At 41.6% G+C, this 19,003-nt stretch overlaps 1 pseudogene; it reads left to right on the forward strand.

Annotated features, from left to right (window-relative positions):
* The window catches only part of LOC110542268 (stabilin-2-like), a 159,732-nt pseudogene that overhangs the window by 111,239 nt on the left and 29,490 nt on the right, over nucleotides 1–19,003 (forward strand).

Raw genomic sequence — 19,003 nt, forward strand, 5'->3', positions numbered from 1 at the left:
GGGTTCAAGATTGTAGGTAAACTTTATGACAAGATAAGTGTGTCCACGCTTTGGTACCCTGAGAATTGCAAATCCAGTTGGAACATCCTGTCTCAAGTACTGCAAAGGAGTTCCAGGATTTTTCTCTTACTCTAAGACTATCCCAAGCCCAAACTTAGGTAACTCACAATCTATGGATTTGGGTCCAAATCTTTATGCCTATTGACATACTTTTTAATACAAAATTGTGTTGTACACACTCTCCTCCCTCTTGCTCTTTTTTGTTTGTTTGTTTGTCTGGAGACAGGTTTTTCTGTGTAGCCTTGGCTACCCTGGATTCACTGTGTAGACCCAGGCTGGCCTCCAACTCACAGAGATCCCCCACTCTCTCCCTCCCCGAGTGCTGGGATTAAAGGCATGTACAGCTGACAAGCCCCAGGTTTTGTTTTGTTTTGTTTTGTTGTTGTTTTTGTTTGTTTTTATTTGTTCTGTTTTGTTTTGTTTGTAGTCTTGTTTCATTTGGAAATGGTTCTCCAACTGGGGAGATGTCTCAGTGGACTTGTGGGCATGAGAACCTGAGGCCAAGTCTCCCATGCCCACCTAAATGTGTTTGTGGGTGCCTGTGACCCTGCATTGGGAGTCAGAGAAAAATGGAGTCCACTGGCCTGCCAGCCTAGCCCAAAGGCAAGTTTCCAAGTCAGTCAGAGACCCTGTCTCAAGAGGACAAGGTGGAACATGACAGAGAAAGACACCTGACATCCTGCCCCAGCCTCTACTCATGAGCGTAAGCATCCCTCACACTAATGTGCATGCAACACACACATGTACACACATGCACACAGAGTCTTAATGATTTAATTAGGGTTGTAATTTGAACATGTTAAAAAAAAAAACCTGTAGGTTGCCTTGGCTACATAGCAAGATCCTGTCTCAAAAACAAAATGTTTGTTAAGCCACAGGTCTTGATATTACTAATTAGAACCCAAAGATGTAGGATGGAAAATCTTTTAGCATTGCTGGATTGTCTGTTTTACGTTCTTGAAGGTCATATATGATCTGGAACCCTCATAATCCAGGGCAGATCCTTTCAAAGGTGGACAGGAGGGTCGGTGTGCATACTAACAGTTGCAGCCTGGAGGCTACAAAGGCAAACACAATTTTTTCTTCATTCAACTGGCTGAGTTAGAAATGAGGCATTGTTCAAAGAGTGAAGTTTTAAATTTACACATTATATACAGGTCTACTTGTTTGTGGGGATTTCGGGGGATTGCATGTGTGTATGTGTATAGGCCACAGGTTGACATTGTGTGTGTGTCTGTGTATGTGTGTGTGTGTGTGTGTGTGTGTGTGTATAGGCCACAGGTTGACATTGTGTGTCTGTGTGTGTGTGTCTGTGTGTATGTGTAGGCCACAGGTTGACATTGTGTGTCTGTGTGTATGTGTAGGCCACAGATTGACATTGTGTGTCTTTGTGTGTGTGTGTGTGTGTGTGTGTGTGTGTGTGTGTAGGCCACAGGTTGACATTTTGTGTGTGTGTGTCTGTGTAGACCAGAGGTTCACATTGTGTGTCTGTGTGTGTGTAGGCCACAGGTTGACACTGTGTGTGTGTGTCTGTGTGTGTGTAGGCCACAGGTTGACATTTGGTGTGTGTTTCTGGAATGTCTGGCCAGAGAGCCCTAGGAAGACTTCTGTCTATGTTCCTCCAATGCTATGACTACAGGAGGGCACCACTATGCCTAGCTTTTTAGATGGGCTCAGGTCCTCATGCTTACCTGGCAAACACATGACCGCTGGAGCCATCTTCCATCCAAAATGAGTTCATTTTTAAGTTCAAGAATGGCAAATTTTTGATATTTTTAACATGAAGGAAAGGAAACCTCAGTGTTGTCATAAAGCAATATTTTACATTCACATTTGCAGAGTATGATCACATGATATAATGAAACGAAAGTTTCTCAATAGCAATCAATTAGCCAATTAGCTCAATTAACCTGAGGGAGGGTATGTTTGCAATGACTCTCATTTCTATTAAGATTCAAAGTTCAAGGTTAAAATTACATAGAATCTTACTAAGAATGTTTTTGCACTCTTTTGATAAGGGTGCACTCTTTTGGCTGTACCCAGGCTGCTACTACTGACACACACACACACACACACACACACACACACATACACAATTTTTTGTGGATGCTGTTCATTTTAAAATTGAAGGTTGGTCACCTGTCCTTTATTTATGCAAAAAAAAAAGATTGGTTCTTTAGTTTTATCTTATTTTGTATTTTTTATATTTTGAGAAATCACTTTATTGAGGCATGATTAACATACAAAAGCTGAACCTACTTAATGCACTTTGAGCCCAGTGTACATGTAACACCATCACCACTAGCTCCCTGTAAGCACCCTCATTGCTTCCGTCTGTTTCTCTCCATCCTCTTCTTCGCTTTGATGAGAACCCTGACCCACTCTCCCCCATTTTTGCACTGTACATGCACAGTTTTAAGTTGACATCATCCTTAACTACAGGCATAGATTTTGCAATAGACTTCTAGAACTTACCTCTCTTACATAACAGAATTCTGCAGCCTTTGGCAAACACCTCACTTTCCCCACATTGATGCTGGGCTTCTATCCATTTACTTATCTGTGCTTACTCATCTAAGTGGGATAATATGGTATTCGCCTTTCTGTGTTTGGTCTTTTCTCTTTGTATGCTACCCTCCAGTTAACCCATGTTGCCTACAAATTGCATAGTCTCAGAGCTGGAGAGATGGTCCAACAGTTAAGAGTATTGGATGCTTTTCCAGAGGGGTCTAGGTTCAATTCCCAGCACCCACGCAGTGGTTCACAACTGTGTGTAACTGCAGTCGAGACAGATATGATGCCCTTTTCTGGCCTTTGGGCACATAGTGCACAGACAAGCAGGTAAAACATTTGCACAAATTAAAAAATAAAGTAAAATGAAACAAAAATTAAAAAACCAAATTGCATGATCTTGCATTTTAAGGATAAATAATATCCATTGCAGATGCAATGTTCAATATTCTCAGTGCCAAATTGATTTTTTTTTTCTTTATTCATTCACCCATCAGTTAAAGCTTAGGCTATTTCCCTGTAGTGGCTATTGTGAATAATGCTATAATTACTATGGTCTCTACTGTGAAGTCTTATCCTAAAATGAGCTGGACTGTAGATACCCCATAAACATACTGTGACTTTCAGCCTTCAGAGATCTGCAGCCAAATCTGCACCTCACTAGAAATTGTTCTAAGGGACATACCAGAATATCTCCTCCACAGACAGTGTCCTGCACTTCACTAACTACATTGTAGCATCATACAGTTGGAATTTCTTTATAGAAATAATGTCTGCAAAGAATATACTAATCTGAAGAAAGGAGGTTTGTCTTAAATCTGGAACCTTGTGCAGCTTATAACTAACTCATTATCCTTCCTTTCTTGAACTGGCTACTAGAATGCACAGTGACTACTTGACTCCTACTTCTAGACTCTCCTAATACTGTCATCATTTATTTTCTTTTAATAACTTCTGATATCACTGTAGATGGTGGTTAGTTTTGTCAACCGAGAGACACTCTGGAGGAAAAAGCCTCAATTGGGAAGTTGTCTTCACCATGTTGGCAGATAAACACATCTACGGGGCACTTCTTTGGCTGATGATTGGTGGGATAGGGCAGCTGGTGCTGGGTTATATAAGAAAGCAGGCTGCCACTTGAGTTTTTGATCTTAGCCATTCTGATGGGATGGAATCTCAGAGTTGTTTTGATTTGCATTTGCATTTGATGACTAAGGACACTGAACATTTTCTTATGTGCTTCTTGCCATTTGAGATTCCTCTGTTGAGAATTTTTTTTTGGCTCTGTACCCCATTTTTAATTGGATTTTTTGGTTTGTTGGTGTTTAATTTTTTTAGTTCTTTATATATTTTGGATATTAGCCCTCTGTCAGATGTAGGGTTGGTAAGGGTCTTTTTCCTAGTCTGTAGGCTATTGTTTCAGTCTATTGACAGTGCTCTTTGTTTTGTAATAGCTTTTCCATTTCATGAGATTTCATTAATTAATTGTTGATCTTAGAGCATGAGCTGTTAGTGTTTTGTTCAAAAAATGGTCTCCCATGACAATAAGTTTAAGTCTGATTCCCCACTTTCTCTTCCAATAGATTTACTGTTTCTGGGTTTATGTTGAAGCCTTTAATCAACTTAGACTTGAGTTTTGTGCAAGGTGAAACATACAAGATATGCAGGGGAAAAAATAGAACAGAGATTGAGGGACTGTCCAACCAGTGACTAGCCCAACCTGCCTGAGACCCACCCATGACATTATGAATGATGCTTTGCTATTCTTGCAGACAGGAGTCTAGATAGTTGTCCTCTGAAAGGCCTCACCCAGCAGTGGTAGATGGAGTGAAAGGAGTCTTGTGGAAGAGTAAAGGGAAGGATAGAAGGACTCAGAGGGGGCAGGACTCCACAAGAAGACCAACAGAGCCAACTAACCAGGGTCTCTTAGGGCAGGGGTTCTGGGTTCTGGGTTTTCTCAAGTGGTAGTTGTAGCTAAACATCACACCTGCCCACAAACACTGCCTACTTCTGTGACTATGGCACATCAGACTCAAGTGATCAAGTCAGTTTTCTTTAGAGTAGTCCCATGCTTTCATAGTTCAAGGATGGCTTTTGGTGCCAAACATATCCATGATGGCATCCCCTTCTCATGGCCTCCTTGTTAGACTGGAAAGAGTGTTTACATTTCCTTTTCTCTTTCTGCCTCGTAAAAACTAATGTGACATAGTTGTTGGCCTGCCATAGCATACACAAGAACAAATTTTGGCTGAGGTGTATTAGGAAACTTAGTGTGTTTAACAGAAAGAATATCACACCACATCCATAATACATGAGAGAATTTTCAAAATAGATCTCTGATAATAAAAGACAAATAAAATGATGCCATTTTCTGAGCCCTTTAGTAAGCATAAACATTAACTTAAACATGAGCTGCAAACAGGACTCAAACCCTTAGCCATTGTCATCACCCTGCTATGCCATGTGCTGACAAATATATCAAGGTTTTCCAACAGGATCAGAAGTGCTAAAACAGATTTTTCTGTGTTTTCATGCACTTCCTGTGAACAAGATCAGGGCCAGAGAGGTGGAACATGAAAATGGATGCCTGACAACAATTCAGTTCTCTAATGAAGCCAAAGGGTACTACCCTTTTATCTTCATATTCTAAACAAGCCAAGTGTCACAAAGGGCTTCCTTCCTTAGGCTCAGGAAGGAGATAAGCCCTTTCCTTGGCTGGCTGCTTTAATTCACCCGCTCTATGGCCGTGGCAAGCAGGGTCTTGACTATCACTTTACATTCTGCAGAGACAAGGCCAGCTTAGGGATGCTGACATGGGTCCACCCCTCTACTCTAAGGAAGCACATTCTCAAACTCCCTCTGATCTTGTGTTGGAGGCAGATGGGGCACTGGCTTCCTTTATATTCTGACAACAAACACATCCATCAGCAGCATCTCAGGGAAAAATATTTTCATAATGTCTCATTCTGGGAAAAAATTATTAGTCCTGAAAATTCAGAAAACACCATAAGCAAACTGAAAAAACAAACAAATAAACAAATTGACTGTCGTCTTCTAAAAATAAGAATAAGGCATGCATTCTCACTTGGGGTGGACAGAAGAAATTGCTTCCTAAGATAGGAAAGATGTTTATACTGCAGTTTGATTTGATTCACCCTAATTAAAATTACCTCTACTTTTTCAAGCATGCTTATACAGAAACCTATTTTTACCTTGGCAGTTTAATCACATTTGAACTGAGTTTTGCTCTGTAGCACAGGCTGTCCCAGAGCTCACTATATAACCCAGGCTGGACTTTAAGCCCTGGCAATCTTCTTGCCTCAGTTTCCTTATTGGTCAGGTGGCAGCCACACACCACTGAGAGACCAAAAGCTAAATTAGCAGTTATTAAGACCTGAAGTAGGTGGGTAGAGAAGTCCAGTAATGTCCTGAGGGGAAGGACCACCTCACTGCATTCTTTCCCCACCCACTAGAGATACAGTTGCTAGGAAACTGGACCATCCCCCTAGGGAGGGACACCAGGTCATTAATGGTCTGGGAACCTTCCTATAGCCAATCAATTAAAAATGCAGCATTTTAACCAATAGATGCTTGCCAGGCAGGAATTGCCCCTGCCTTGGGCATGCTGGGGTGGACCAGAATCTTTAAATCACCCAACTAAACTGGGCGTGGGGCGCTCAGCTCCCACCACTTCGGCAGTGGGTGTGTGTGGGCCCAAGTTGCAGCTTGTAATTTACAATAAAAAGAACCCCATGTATTTACAGTGGAGTCTAGTTATTCCTGGTCTTTTGGGGTTCATGAACTGGGCAGAACAACCACCACATTTGGCACTGAATAGCCCATATTTTACCTGCCACAAAACCATGGCTTTCATTTACATCCCTTTTCTTAGTGTTTAGTCATGAACACAATGCTTTTGTACAGCAATACAAGAGTCTGAATGTGTGCAATAGAGTCTCACACACATAAACACACACACACACACACACACTAAAGCTCATTTGGAATCCTAGCAATCCATTTCAAAGTGAAATGGCCATTTTAAGAGTTAGTTGGTCTGATGCTCTTTGGGTGGATGACACCTAAATGAACATCTGTACAAAGTCCCAATTTATTTCTAATATCAGAGATCAGACCTCTACTCTTGCCTGATGCGTCTAAAACAAAAAGGGGGAACTGTAGAGAGCTGCGGAATGCTATGCCTTAAAGATGGAGCTGGTTTCCGCCTTCCACCTTCCCGATGGTGAGTGCTCTCTGTCACGAACAACTCCACATTTGGCTAAGGCCGAGGATCTGGCTTGCTTCCATGTATGTGGACCTATCTGCATTGCCCACGTGGCACGCCTGGGTTGGCTACCAGAGGCTATTTAAGCTGTGGGCTGGCTTTCCCCGGGGTCCGAGGATTGTTCAATGTTCCTGAATAAACTGCATTGAAAAAAAAAAAGAGTTAGTTAGTGAGTTAGTTTAATGTGTGTTTCCCTGTTAGAGTTTATGCACATCACATGCATGTAGGTGCCCACATCAGAGCAGGAGAAGGAGCAGGAGCAGTAAACACTTGTAGTGGCCAACCCATCTCTTCAGCCTCCAAAAAGGAAGTGGTCTCTGTTTTTCTATGTCCATCTTAGTGTTGCTATACTCAATGAGACTGTTTTTGTGTTGTGATATTTATATTCCCCAGTCCCTGATCCTCCACTTCACATTCCTTGCTAGGTGCCACACACTTTACAAACACCTAAGAGATCTGTGGATCAAGAACCATGCAAGAGTTCTGCCAATGTGTGTATGCACTGAGGGGTACACAGTGCTGAGCTCACATGAGGAACTTAGCTCATGTCTGTTTCCCGGGCAGACGGTTCCAACTAGAGTGATGCCTGCATATTAGGGTATGTTTTCTACTGGTGCTGTGCAGTGAGCTAAGAGTGCCTGGGTTAGGCAACCTCTTAACGATAAGGCTCTGTGGAGGGGATGGGCACCTCTTGCTGCGCAGGAAATTAATTCTCTTGTTTTGAAGCAACAGACCAGCTGGTGATTTGCTAGTTATGATACATGAGAAAAGCCTTGACACAGAGGCCACCTACCATCAGTGACCTAAAGGAACCAGGATAATGACCTAAAATAGTCTCATCAGCTACTTCAGCCTCACAAGGCATCACAAATATGCCCCTGAAGCAAATTCTGAGATTGTGCTTTCAACTGCAGATGCTGAGAATGGCCCTTTTGCTACCCACACTCTTTGCAGGACCCGAGGTGACACAGAATAATCTCAGATGCAGAAAACAAATGTTCACTTTTGCTTTAATTTCTTCTATTTTAAAACCAATTGCATAGTTTTTAGGTATTATTAAGAGACCCACTTAAACCATAAAATGAACAAGCTTCATCCCCATATTATTACTGTCCTTTTTCCAAAGTTCCCTGTTTGCCTGCTAGTCTATACCTAACCACTTCCAAAAGGTGCCGCTCCCTGGGATCCTCACACTGGAGTCCAGACTTCAACATAGAAATCTCTGGGGATACATTACCTAGCAGTGAGTTCTCACACTAGTGAGCCATAAGCTGGTCAGGAGAAAGCAGCCTCTGCAGAGGAAAAAATGTCTCACCTCCAGCAGACTGGTTGCTGCCTGGCCTTTGGGGAAATCTCTAGGGGATAAACATTTCCAACTGGCCTTCATTCTTAGCAGAGCTGCAAGCAAACATCAGGCTTTTGGTTGGATGGCCACCATTTCAAAGACAGGCACTCATGGACACTCCTCTTTTGAAGTAAGACTTGACAGTCCCTCTGTCCTGGCTAAACATTATTTTACTTTCCTCTGAAAACACAAAGAGAAGCCAACCTGGAAAGTAATACTAAACCCTCAGCAGGTATTAAATGATTCCATTGGCTGAATCAGTGATTTGTAAAAACCCACTGACTAGGAAAATATTATACTCAATCTTACAGAGAAGCCATGACCTACTAGAGTTAGAGCCATCGAGAATCCTTCCCTGTGATGCTCATGGCTGTGTGACTTTGTTATCTGACACCTCTGTCAGTTTTCTTTTAGGTAAATTGATAACAATAACCACGCATGTGTAGGTCGTGTGTGTGTGTGTGTGTGTGTGTATGTGCAGGCATGTGGATTTGTTGTCAGACCATGTCTTCCTCCTTGTACTGCTGTGTATGCCACTGTTGTAGGTACCTTAAAGGACAGCTGGTTCCTGGCTTCTGAACATTCTCCTTTTTTGCCTTCCATCTCAGCACAGGAGAGCTGGGCTGACAAGTGAATGTTCTTTGGTCTTGACTTACCACAGGTTCTGAAAATCCAAACCCAAGTCCTCGTGATTGCACAGGGCTTGCTTTACCCCAGCCTTGTTTCCAGAAGAGCCAGGCTTCTTTCACTTAGCAAGCTGTACTCCAGATCAAGCAGTTGGTCATACTTCTCAATTCTCCACAGCCAGAATTCTGTGGCTGCTCACAATTTAGTCACTAAGCCAGAGGCATTCAGGGTTGTTTCCAGTCTAGGACAATTAAGAACAAAGATGCTGTGGACATTTAGGTGTGGGTCTTTCTTAATTTTTTCTTTCATTTTGATAAATAACTAGAAATAAGATAGCTGGGTTATACATTAAACTTAAAAAAAAGATAAAAAACCAAACCAAACCAACCAACCAACCAACCAAACAAACAAAAAACACTTCCAAGCCACTTTCTGAAGTATCCAACCATTTTTCTTTTTTAATCTTTATTTCTTTATTATCAATATCATTGGTGTTATTCTGGGCAGTGTCAAGAGTGGGGAGGTCAGAGGAAAATTTTGGGGAGAGTTGGCTTTCTCCTTCCAGTGTGTGGGTCACAGTGATTGAACTCAGATTATTGGGTTTGACATCAGGCACCCTTAAACTCTGAGCCACCTCTCCAGCCCATTTTTATTCATTAGTGTATAAGGACTCTGTTTGCTGGAAATCCTTATAAAATATGATGTAACCATATTTTTTAAAATTTTGTTAGCCATTCTAAATATTGAATAAAAACTTTTATTGTTTTAATTTATATCTTTAATGTGCTTATTTCTTTTTTTATAACACCCTCATTTATTCAAACAGTTTTCCCTAAGTAAATCAAAATGTTTCAACTCAGTGAACACACTTGCCAAGGCTCATTACAAAATGACCTTTGAATCTCAGCAAGCTCTAAATATCATTGCCACTCATGGGAAGGTAAATGGAGAGTTGACTAACCTGAGTGGACATTACCTAATTATAACCACTTATTTATCTTCCTTTTTTATAACTACAGATAAGTAGTGGTATTTGGAGACCAACTTACAGCATTTCATAGATTGTAGATAATTCTCACAAAAGCTTACTTGTGTGGGTCATCAGTTTTTCCTGTCTGGACACACAGATTAAATAGGTATGTGCTTCATTCCTTTAACAGTTCAGTTCATCTGCATTTGTGGACAGACAGAATCTTAGAACAATGCCAGCTCACCAAATAATTGAGATTCAAAACCACTTTTAGTGACTAGTGCATTCACAAATGCTATTGCCTACACAGACCCATGCTGGAATGGAATAAAATGACTGGTGTGCCAACAACAGAATATAGAAAGTCTGTCTCAGGTATCAGTCTCTTGAATCTTTTTTTTTTTTTTTAACTTTGCTTTACATCCTGATCTCAGCTTCCCCTCGCTCCCTCCCTCCTTCCAGTCCCTCTCTCTCATCTCATCTCCCCGCCAGAAAAGGAGAGGCCTCCCATGAATACCAACCTGCCTTGGCAATCAAGTTGCAGAAGGACTAGGTACATGTCCTCTTGTGGCTACACAAGGCAGCCCAGTTAGGGGAAAGGGATCCCAAAATGGGCAACAGAGTCAGAGACAGCCACTGCTCTTGCTGTGATGAGACCCACATGAAGACTGAGCTACACAACTGTTCCATATGTGCAGAGGGCTTAGGGTCTGTCTCATGTGTGCTCTCTGTATGCCAGTTCAGTCTCTGTGAGCTCCCATGGGCCAGGTTAGTTGATTCTTTAGGTTTTCTTGTGGTGTCCTTGACCTCTCTGGCTCCTTCAGTCCTTCCTCCTGCTCTTCTCCAGGATTCCCTGAGCTCTGGCTAATGTTTGGCTGTGTGTCTGATGAAGCCTCACAGATGACAGTTATGCTAGGCACCTGTCTGCAAGTACAGCATAGTATCATTAACAGTGTCAGAGGTGGGCTCTCTCTCATAGCATGGGTCTCAAACTGAGCTGTTCCCTCAATTTCTGCTCAGACTCAACCCTTGCACCTCTTGTAAGCAGGACAAGCTGTGGGTCTAAGGTTTCGTGCTTGGATTGGTGTCCCTGTCCCCTTGGAAGTCTGTTCTCATTACAGGAGATGTCCATTTTCCCCATTGCTAAGAGTCTTATCTAGGGTCACCCTCATAGATTTTTTAGGGTTTCTAGCTTGTCCCAGAGATGGCCGCACCCACAGATTTCAGTTCTCTCTCACAGCACTCTCTCCCTCTGTCCTTCCCTGAGTTGATCCCTCCTGCTCCTCTCTCCTCTCCAACTTAGCTCCCTCTATCCATCCACCCCCAATGGCCTATTCTATTTCCCCTATTTCTCTGTGAGTTTCAAGTATACTCTCTTGGGCTCTCCTTGTTACTTACATTCTTGGAGCCTTGGATTGTAATGTGGTTATTGTATACTTCATGGCTAATATCCACTTATTATTGAGTATATACCACATTTATCTTTCTGGGTCTGGGATACCTCACTCAAGATAATCTTTTCTAGTTCCCTCCATTTGCCTGGAAATTGCATATCGCTGTTTTTAATATTACTTGTGTAAATGTACCATGTTTTCTTTATCTATTCTTCCACTGAGGGGTTTCTAGTTTGTTTTCAGTCCCTGGATATTACAAATAGAGCTTGTATGAACATAGTTGAGCAAGTGTCCTTGTGGTATGGTGGAGCATTTTTTCAGTTCATGCCCAGGAGTGGTATACTTTCTGAGAAACTGCCTAACTGCTTTCCAAAATGGTGGTACAAGTGTGCACAGTGAGGGTAAAAAAAGGAGCACAAGTTTTATGGTGCAGTTTACCAATGTTGGGTATGCTTTCAGAGGAGTTCCTGAGCAAGGTCTTGGTGAGAGGCCTTATCTAGTGTTCCTGGTGCCATAAGGCCCCTGGAAAAACAGGTAGAATTTTGGGTTGGGAAAATGCAGTGTAGGGTGTGGGCTACAGTTGTTAGATGTGCTTTCATTTGAGGTCCAGGCTCTTGTTTCTATTTGCACACTTTTGCAGTCAGTTTTTCTTTTACCATTAATTTTGGAGAGTTCTTTAAGGATATTAGATACAGGCTGTTTATGGAATTTGTGACTCACAAATAGTTCCTCATAGTTCTCACCTTTGCACTGTCTTAACAGCATCTTTGCAAGGAAATCCTCCTCCATCATGTTGAGGCCAGGGAAGGGGATTCTCTTCTACAAATTATGTTTAGGAATTTTTGACTCACCTAGGATCTCACAGGATTTCTTCTAAAAGCTTCACAATTTTAGGTTTATGTTTAGGTCATGCCAGCCTTTTCATCTGAGCAAAGGTACAGATCAAAGCTCACTTCCAACTATTTCCAATAATTACAGCAACAATTGGGAGAGGTGGTGTTGTTGCTTTTTGTTTTTTGGTTTTCTGTATTTTCGTTAATGTATGCATGCATGCATGTGTTCCTGTGTGACAGGATATCATGTAACACAGGCTGGCTTCAAACTCAATATGTACCTGAGGATCACCTCGGCCTCCTGATCCTCCTAACTCCACCTCGGATGCATGGGCTGTCATACTCAGATCCAGCAACCGTTTTCTCAGAAGGCTCTCTAGAAAACAGTTAACCATATGTGTGTGCTTCTCTTCTGGACTCATTTCTGAATATTTGGCCCTTCACCAGTGCCATGCTATATAGATTTATCCTGCTGAGGGGAAAAATTACTCTCAGTCATTCCCCTGCCTCATGGAAACTGAATAGAGTGTGTCTCCAACTCAGACTCTCTCAGTCATTTTGATTACTCCAGTAACTTTGCATTTGCTTACAGTGTTTGTTCATAAATTTCTACTGTAGTGTTCTGCTAGGATTTAATTGTTCTTATCTTGCCTCTCTACCTCATTTAATCCCATTGTGGTCAGAAAGCAATCTTGATATGATTTAAGTCTCTCTGATTTTGGGAGGCTTGCGTCAGAACCCAGAAATATCACCTATCTTGGAAAATGTTCTGTCTGCTCTTAAAAAAGGGGGTGGGGTGGGGCGAGGGTGGTGATCTGCAGTCCTTAGGCAATGCTCTGTAAGTGTTAATTAGGTCACGTTGATTGAAAGGGCTGCTCAAGGTTTCTCTAGCCTTAAGGATTTGATGACTACTTTATTCCATCAGTTATTGAGAGAAAGGTATTGAACTCTGTGACTCTGTGGGTTTATCAGCTTCTCCTTGGGGTTTTATGAGATTTTAGTGTATGTACTATGACTATTATCAGGTTCATTAAAATTATGATGTATATTCTTTCCTGAGTTGCCATTATAACATTTTGAAATGAACTTTCTTATTCTTTGTAAAAATGTCCCATTCTGAAATCTACTTCTGTACTGAACTCGATCCGCCCAGCTTGCTTGTGATTGGTGGTGTCTTGGTTACTTTTCTATTGCTGTAAAAGGATGTCATGAAGTTCCAAAACATGGCATCTTTTTACAGCAATAGAGACAAAATGAAGACAAAATTACAGTTTCAGAGTGTGTGTTCATGACCATCATACCAGAAAGCATCATGGCCAGCAGGCATGGTGTTAGAACAGTTGAGAACTCTATAAGTTGAAAGCATAGAGAGAGACTGGGCTTAGCATAAACTTTTGAAACCTCAAGCCCATACCATTCCCAGTGACATACCTCTCACAACAAGGCCACACCTCCTAATCTCTTCCAAAACAGTTCTACCAACTGGGCACAAGCATTCAAATATATGACTTTATGGGGGCCGTTCTCATTCAAACCACCACAGGTGATGTTCTATATTCTTTTATCTCTTTTGTCTTCAACATATTTGAGTCTCTATATTTAAAGTATGAGAGTACATACTTGTAATTGCAGCACTTGTGAAACTGATGCAAAGCTATTGCCTGTGAAATCTGAGGGCATCCTAGGCTACATTGTGGGTTTCAGACTAGCTAGGGCAACACAGTGAGACCCTGCCTCAAAAATAAAGAAAGAAATAAAATAAAGCAAGTCTTCAATAGACAGAATATAGTTAGTTCTTAATATATTTTGCATGTGTGTGTGTGTGGTTTGCACTATACACGCCTGTACGCCTGTATGATCAAATTTATAGGGAGGCCTGAGGCATACCTTGGGAGCCTTCCTCAATTGCTGTCTGCCAATAAGGTAGAGCCTGACAGTTGAATTCAGAGCTCACTAATGCAGCTAGTATAGGTAGCCAGCTGATGCTGAGATCCTCTTTCTTTCTCTGCCTGGCCCTTATATGAGCTTGAAGGATCTGAACTTCAGTTTTCACTCTGTGAGACAAGCACATTTTCCACTGAGCCATCTACCCAGTTAAGTTCTTAACTTTTCATCTAGTTTGATAACCCACACTTTTATTTAAAGTATTTGACCATTTATACCTAATATGTCAGGTTTATATTCACTACCTGATTTGCATTCCATTATGTGAAACTGTTCTGTTGCTTTGTCTGCTTCTTTGGTTCCCTCTTGATTATATTATATTATCCTATTTCTTCCTCTTTGTTGATGTATTTGCTCCCCTGTTTATTTAGGGGATTAAGCATTTGCTTCTCTATATATAAAAACACCCCTTGTTTTCTGCAGTCTGCCTTCAAGTCATATTACACCACCCAATACACAGACATCTACAACATCACACATCCTTCTCTTCATCCCAGGCCTGATGCACTAGTTTCTCTGTCCTTCCCTGCAGTGTGCCATAAGGCACAGAATATACCATTAGCAATTGGGCCTTACCCAGCCATTGGTATTTTTGTTGTTGTTGTTTTGTTTTGTTGCTCATAATGATAATGTCCAGCATTTTCCATTCCTTGTGTGACTCAAGATTTCTATCTGCTGTCATTTTGCTTCTTCCTAGTCAATTAATTACATTTCTCTTTCAGCTTTTGTATAACTGAAAAAAAAAAAATCTTTGTTATGCCTTTGTTCTTTAGAGATATCACTATTTTAGGTGGTATTTTAGATTGCAATAGTGTTTTTGTTCTAGTACTTTGAAAATAAATGCTCCACTGTTTTCTAGGTGGACTTGAGTACAAGCAGAGAGCTGTTGTCATGGTAACTCAGTTCTCACTACACATTGAATTTGCCTGCTTGTAAGATGATCTTGTCATCGATTTTAAGTTTTGTGGTTGTGTGCAATCTTCATCACATTGCCTTCCTTCTTTGCAAGCTGGGCAAGGGGCATTTGCATCTCCATCATGTTTGGGAAATGCTGACTTTGAATTTTCAGTATCTTTTCTCTTTTCCCCTTGACATTGTCACACAGCTCACCCATATTCTCTTGGTGTATCCAGAATTTTCTCTGTGTTTTATTTTGTCTTTACTGCTTTTTGGTAGACTGAATATTTTGCTGTCAGTGCTTGGGCAACTGTTAATTGGATACCTTTTGTTATGACTCAAATGTGTTTTTATCTGTAGATGTCCGGCTTTTCCAAACACTGTTGTCTTTGTTTCTCTCTTTAATATATGGAATAGGATTGTAACTTTCTCAGTATCTGTCTGAAATGTGTATCCTCTCTGTTGGTTTTAATTAACTATCATTTTCTCTTTATTGCTTCTGCCTAGATAACTTTTACTGAGTTCAATATTATAAATTCTATTTTGGTTTGGTGTTTGATAAAACTTGTATCTTTTGTGTTTCTTAGGTGTGTGTGTGTGTGTGTGTGTGTGTGTGGTTTGCCACAGCATGTGAGGAGACTCAGTGAACAATTTGCAGGAATCAGTTCTCTCCCTCCACCACGTTGGCTTCTGGAATCAAACTCCGTTCCTTAGGCTTGATGGCAAGCACCTCAACATGCTCTGTACTAGCAGTTCTTAAGTTCCCTTTGCAAGCTTTGCCTCTGATTAATCTTTGCATCTTCAGCACTGTCTTAGCTATTTTGAGGGGTCATGGGCTTATTCCAGGCTAGGAGAGACTTTATGCACTTTAGAAAAGGCCCTTAAAAATTGCACACACACATCCCAAGAGCTTTCCTGGTTCATGCTTAAGAAATTTCTGTCCATCTTCCTCCCCCAACTTTTTGTTAGCAAAGACTTCCATTTATACTCTGGCCAGCCCTGTCCATTGAGCCAAAGGGAAACCCATCTGTCCTCTCAAACTTAGGCTATTTGAAACAAATTCTGAAGTCTCCATTAGGGGGCGCTGTGGGGACCAGGCCTGTTACAAGGTGTTCTCAGCTGAGTTGTATAAATCTGTACCCTCATCAGGCTCCCCACAGAGATGGGTCTGTACCCCTAACACATTCATTTTTATTTCCTTATTTTATTTTTTCCTGAGTGTCATTAACTGTTACCTGGGCAATCCCAAAGAAAGAAAATATCGAGATATCTAGCCAGAGTTGTAGCAGCTTACACTTACTGTCACCTATCTTTCTGCCCCAAGAACACCCTGCCAAATGAACAGCAAGGAGCTGAATCTCAGAGCCAGACATGGGCTGCACTGAGACGAGAAAGGACATGGCCATAAAAGCTCAAGCTGGCACTCAAATCCAAAAGGTCCCGATTGCTAGCCCCAGGCTTCCTCAACCAGACTTCCCTCCAGCATCTTCAGTTGCTGAACAGCTCAGACCAGATATTTTTTTCTTTCTTTTCTTCTTTCTCTCTCTTTCTTTCCTTCTTTCATCCTCCCTCCCTCCCTCCCTCCCTCCTCCCTCCTTCCCTCCCTCCTTCCCTCCCTGCCCCTCCCTCCCTCCCTCCTTTCTTTCTTTCTTTCTTTCTTTCTTTCTTTTTCTTTTTCTCTTTCTTCTTTTTCTCTTTCTTTCTTCTTTTTCTCTTTCTTTCTTCCTTTCTTTCAATCTTTCTTTCTTTTTTCTTTCTTTCTGCCTTCCTTCCTTCCTTCCTTGCTTCCTTCTTTCCTTCCTTCCTTCCTTTTTTCTCTCTTTCTTTTTTCTTTATCTTTCTTTTCTTCCTTCCTTCCTTTCTTTTAATTTTTCTCTAAGGGAAGGAGACAATATTAATGATACAAAAATGAGTTCCACTTAGGGTGTTTTCATACTAACATCTCATTTTGAAAAATGACACAAATGTTTCTGTCACCTATGTCATGATCCTGTCCCTGTCTGGTTGTTTAATGAGAGTCCATTACAGTAACGCAGTGCAACAGGGCCCTAGAGCATCTGCAGGACTTTGAAGAGTGGCTTTGCCACTATTGTGGAAAACTGGTTTCAAAATACACATACCTTTAATCCCAGCACTCAGGAGGCAGAGGAACCTATATAAGCCCAACGCCACCCGAGTCTACATGGAGAGTTCCAGGCAGCCAGAGCAACACAGTAAAACACTGTCTTGAAAAAAAAATGCAAATATGTCAGCCATTTATATTTTGAAAAAAAAAAAGGATGCAGAGGGAAAACACCTGCAAATGTGTTGTCCAATGGGACAATTCAAGTGTCACTTCCAGAGTATCTGCAAATTGCCAACAAACCATCTGTTGAAAGACCAACATACTAAGAGCCACAAGCATGTTTCAGACAACATCCTTTCTCTGTGCTTATAACTCACCTTACCTAAAAACTGTTTCTGTGGTCTGAATATTTATAACCTATCCCTCTGTGGCTGTCAGATGTTTTGTTACTATAACCTGAGGCAGCCTAAGTTTATAAAAAAGAGTATTTAGCTGACAGTTCTGGACTTGAGGCATAGCATGGGCAGGGCCCAATTCTGGTGAGGTCCATCTTGGCTGTATTGCAAGATGGCAGGAACTCATGTGGGAAAAAAGAGATCACACAGAGAGATGGGAAGCCAGGGGCCCATGTCAGCCTTTTATTGCAACTCTCTTGGAATAACAAACATCTAGACATGCCTAGCAGTCCCTTCTGAGGACAGAGAGTATGAACTCACCCAAATTGACATTAAATCCATGTTAACATAACACATGCACACACACAGATACCCACACAGACCAAACAACACATAAGAGGAGAGGAAACTCATCATCACAGCAGACATACGTTAAACTTCTGCCACTTACAACTCTTTTACATTTTGTTGGGCTGGAGCATTGTTCTTACTGGCATCCTTGGTGAGTGTCCCTCTGCCTCAGCTTGCATGTGATTTTGGTAGATGGTTTGGTGACTAGAAAACCATCTGGTAGAGGTTGGTCATAGCTCCACTGAAAAGAAAAGTGGTTGCTTGTTTGCAACCAGCTCTAGGAGAAATCTGGCTTCCTTTGCTCACCTTAATAAGTACATGTTTGGGGAAGTCTGGAAATATGGCTCAGTGGTTAAGAGCACTGGCTGTTCTGGAGGACCAGGGTTTGATTCCGAGCACCCATGTTGAGCCACACAACTACCTGGGGCTCCAGTTCCAGGGGATCTAACACTCACAAAGACCTATCTACATGTAGGCAAAACATCAAGCAATAAAAATAAAATCATTAAAAAAAATAAGGACATCATGGAATGGCTCAAGTGACCCTCATATGCCATATTAGCCCCACCCCTGCTGCTCCCAAGTCCAATTCTCAGTCCCTCAGCAGTCCCCCCCCCACCTCTGCAAGGGCTCCAGCAAAAAGCTACTTCTCCAGCTTTTAATTTTATGGCGTTGAACTCACTAGGAGTGGAGTTCCAGGTTGGTCTCCAACTTGTGATCAGACAGACAGGATCTTCAATTGCTTTTTCTGTCCCCGACACTTAAACACTAAGTGGCATACTGTCGGTGCCAACCGCATTTTGCAGCATGCATTTGATCAGGCTAGAATGGATGGATTTTTCTTGTCTGTTAAATTATTCCAGAGTTCCCAGAAGGAGCAGGGTCACTGTGCAGTGGCAGGGGAATTTGCGATCACAACATGGAAGGAACCAGAAGATGCTCTTGCCAAGTAAGTTCAGAGAACTGCTCCTGAAATGCCACTTTCCCCTTCCTACCTGTTGATATGCCTTCATGACAGCCCAGCATAGAAGTCTCTAAGAGTAACAGTGTGAATAAAATGAGTTCACCATGTACAACCAAAAGACCTTTCACCCTTATATATACACCACTAAAACCTGGGTGACCTGATCTTTTCTGAAGGGGAACAGAGGAACAGTGGATCTTCTAGAGAGGGAAGGTTGAGGAGTAGGTTCTGGAAGAATTGGAGCAATAACAATGTATTGAATAAAAAAATAAATAAATGAAATTAAATAAAATGAAAAACAACAAAATGTGTACATTATGACATGTACAGATTTAAAGGGTCCTGAGAAAAGAAAGGCCCAG

The sequence above is a fragment of the Meriones unguiculatus genome (assembly GCF_030254825.1).
Source record: "Meriones unguiculatus strain TT.TT164.6M chromosome Y unlocalized genomic scaffold, Bangor_MerUng_6.1 ChrY_unordered_Scaffold_23, whole genome shotgun sequence".
In the NCBI taxonomy this organism is placed as follows: domain Eukaryota; kingdom Metazoa; phylum Chordata; class Mammalia; order Rodentia; family Muridae; genus Meriones; species Meriones unguiculatus.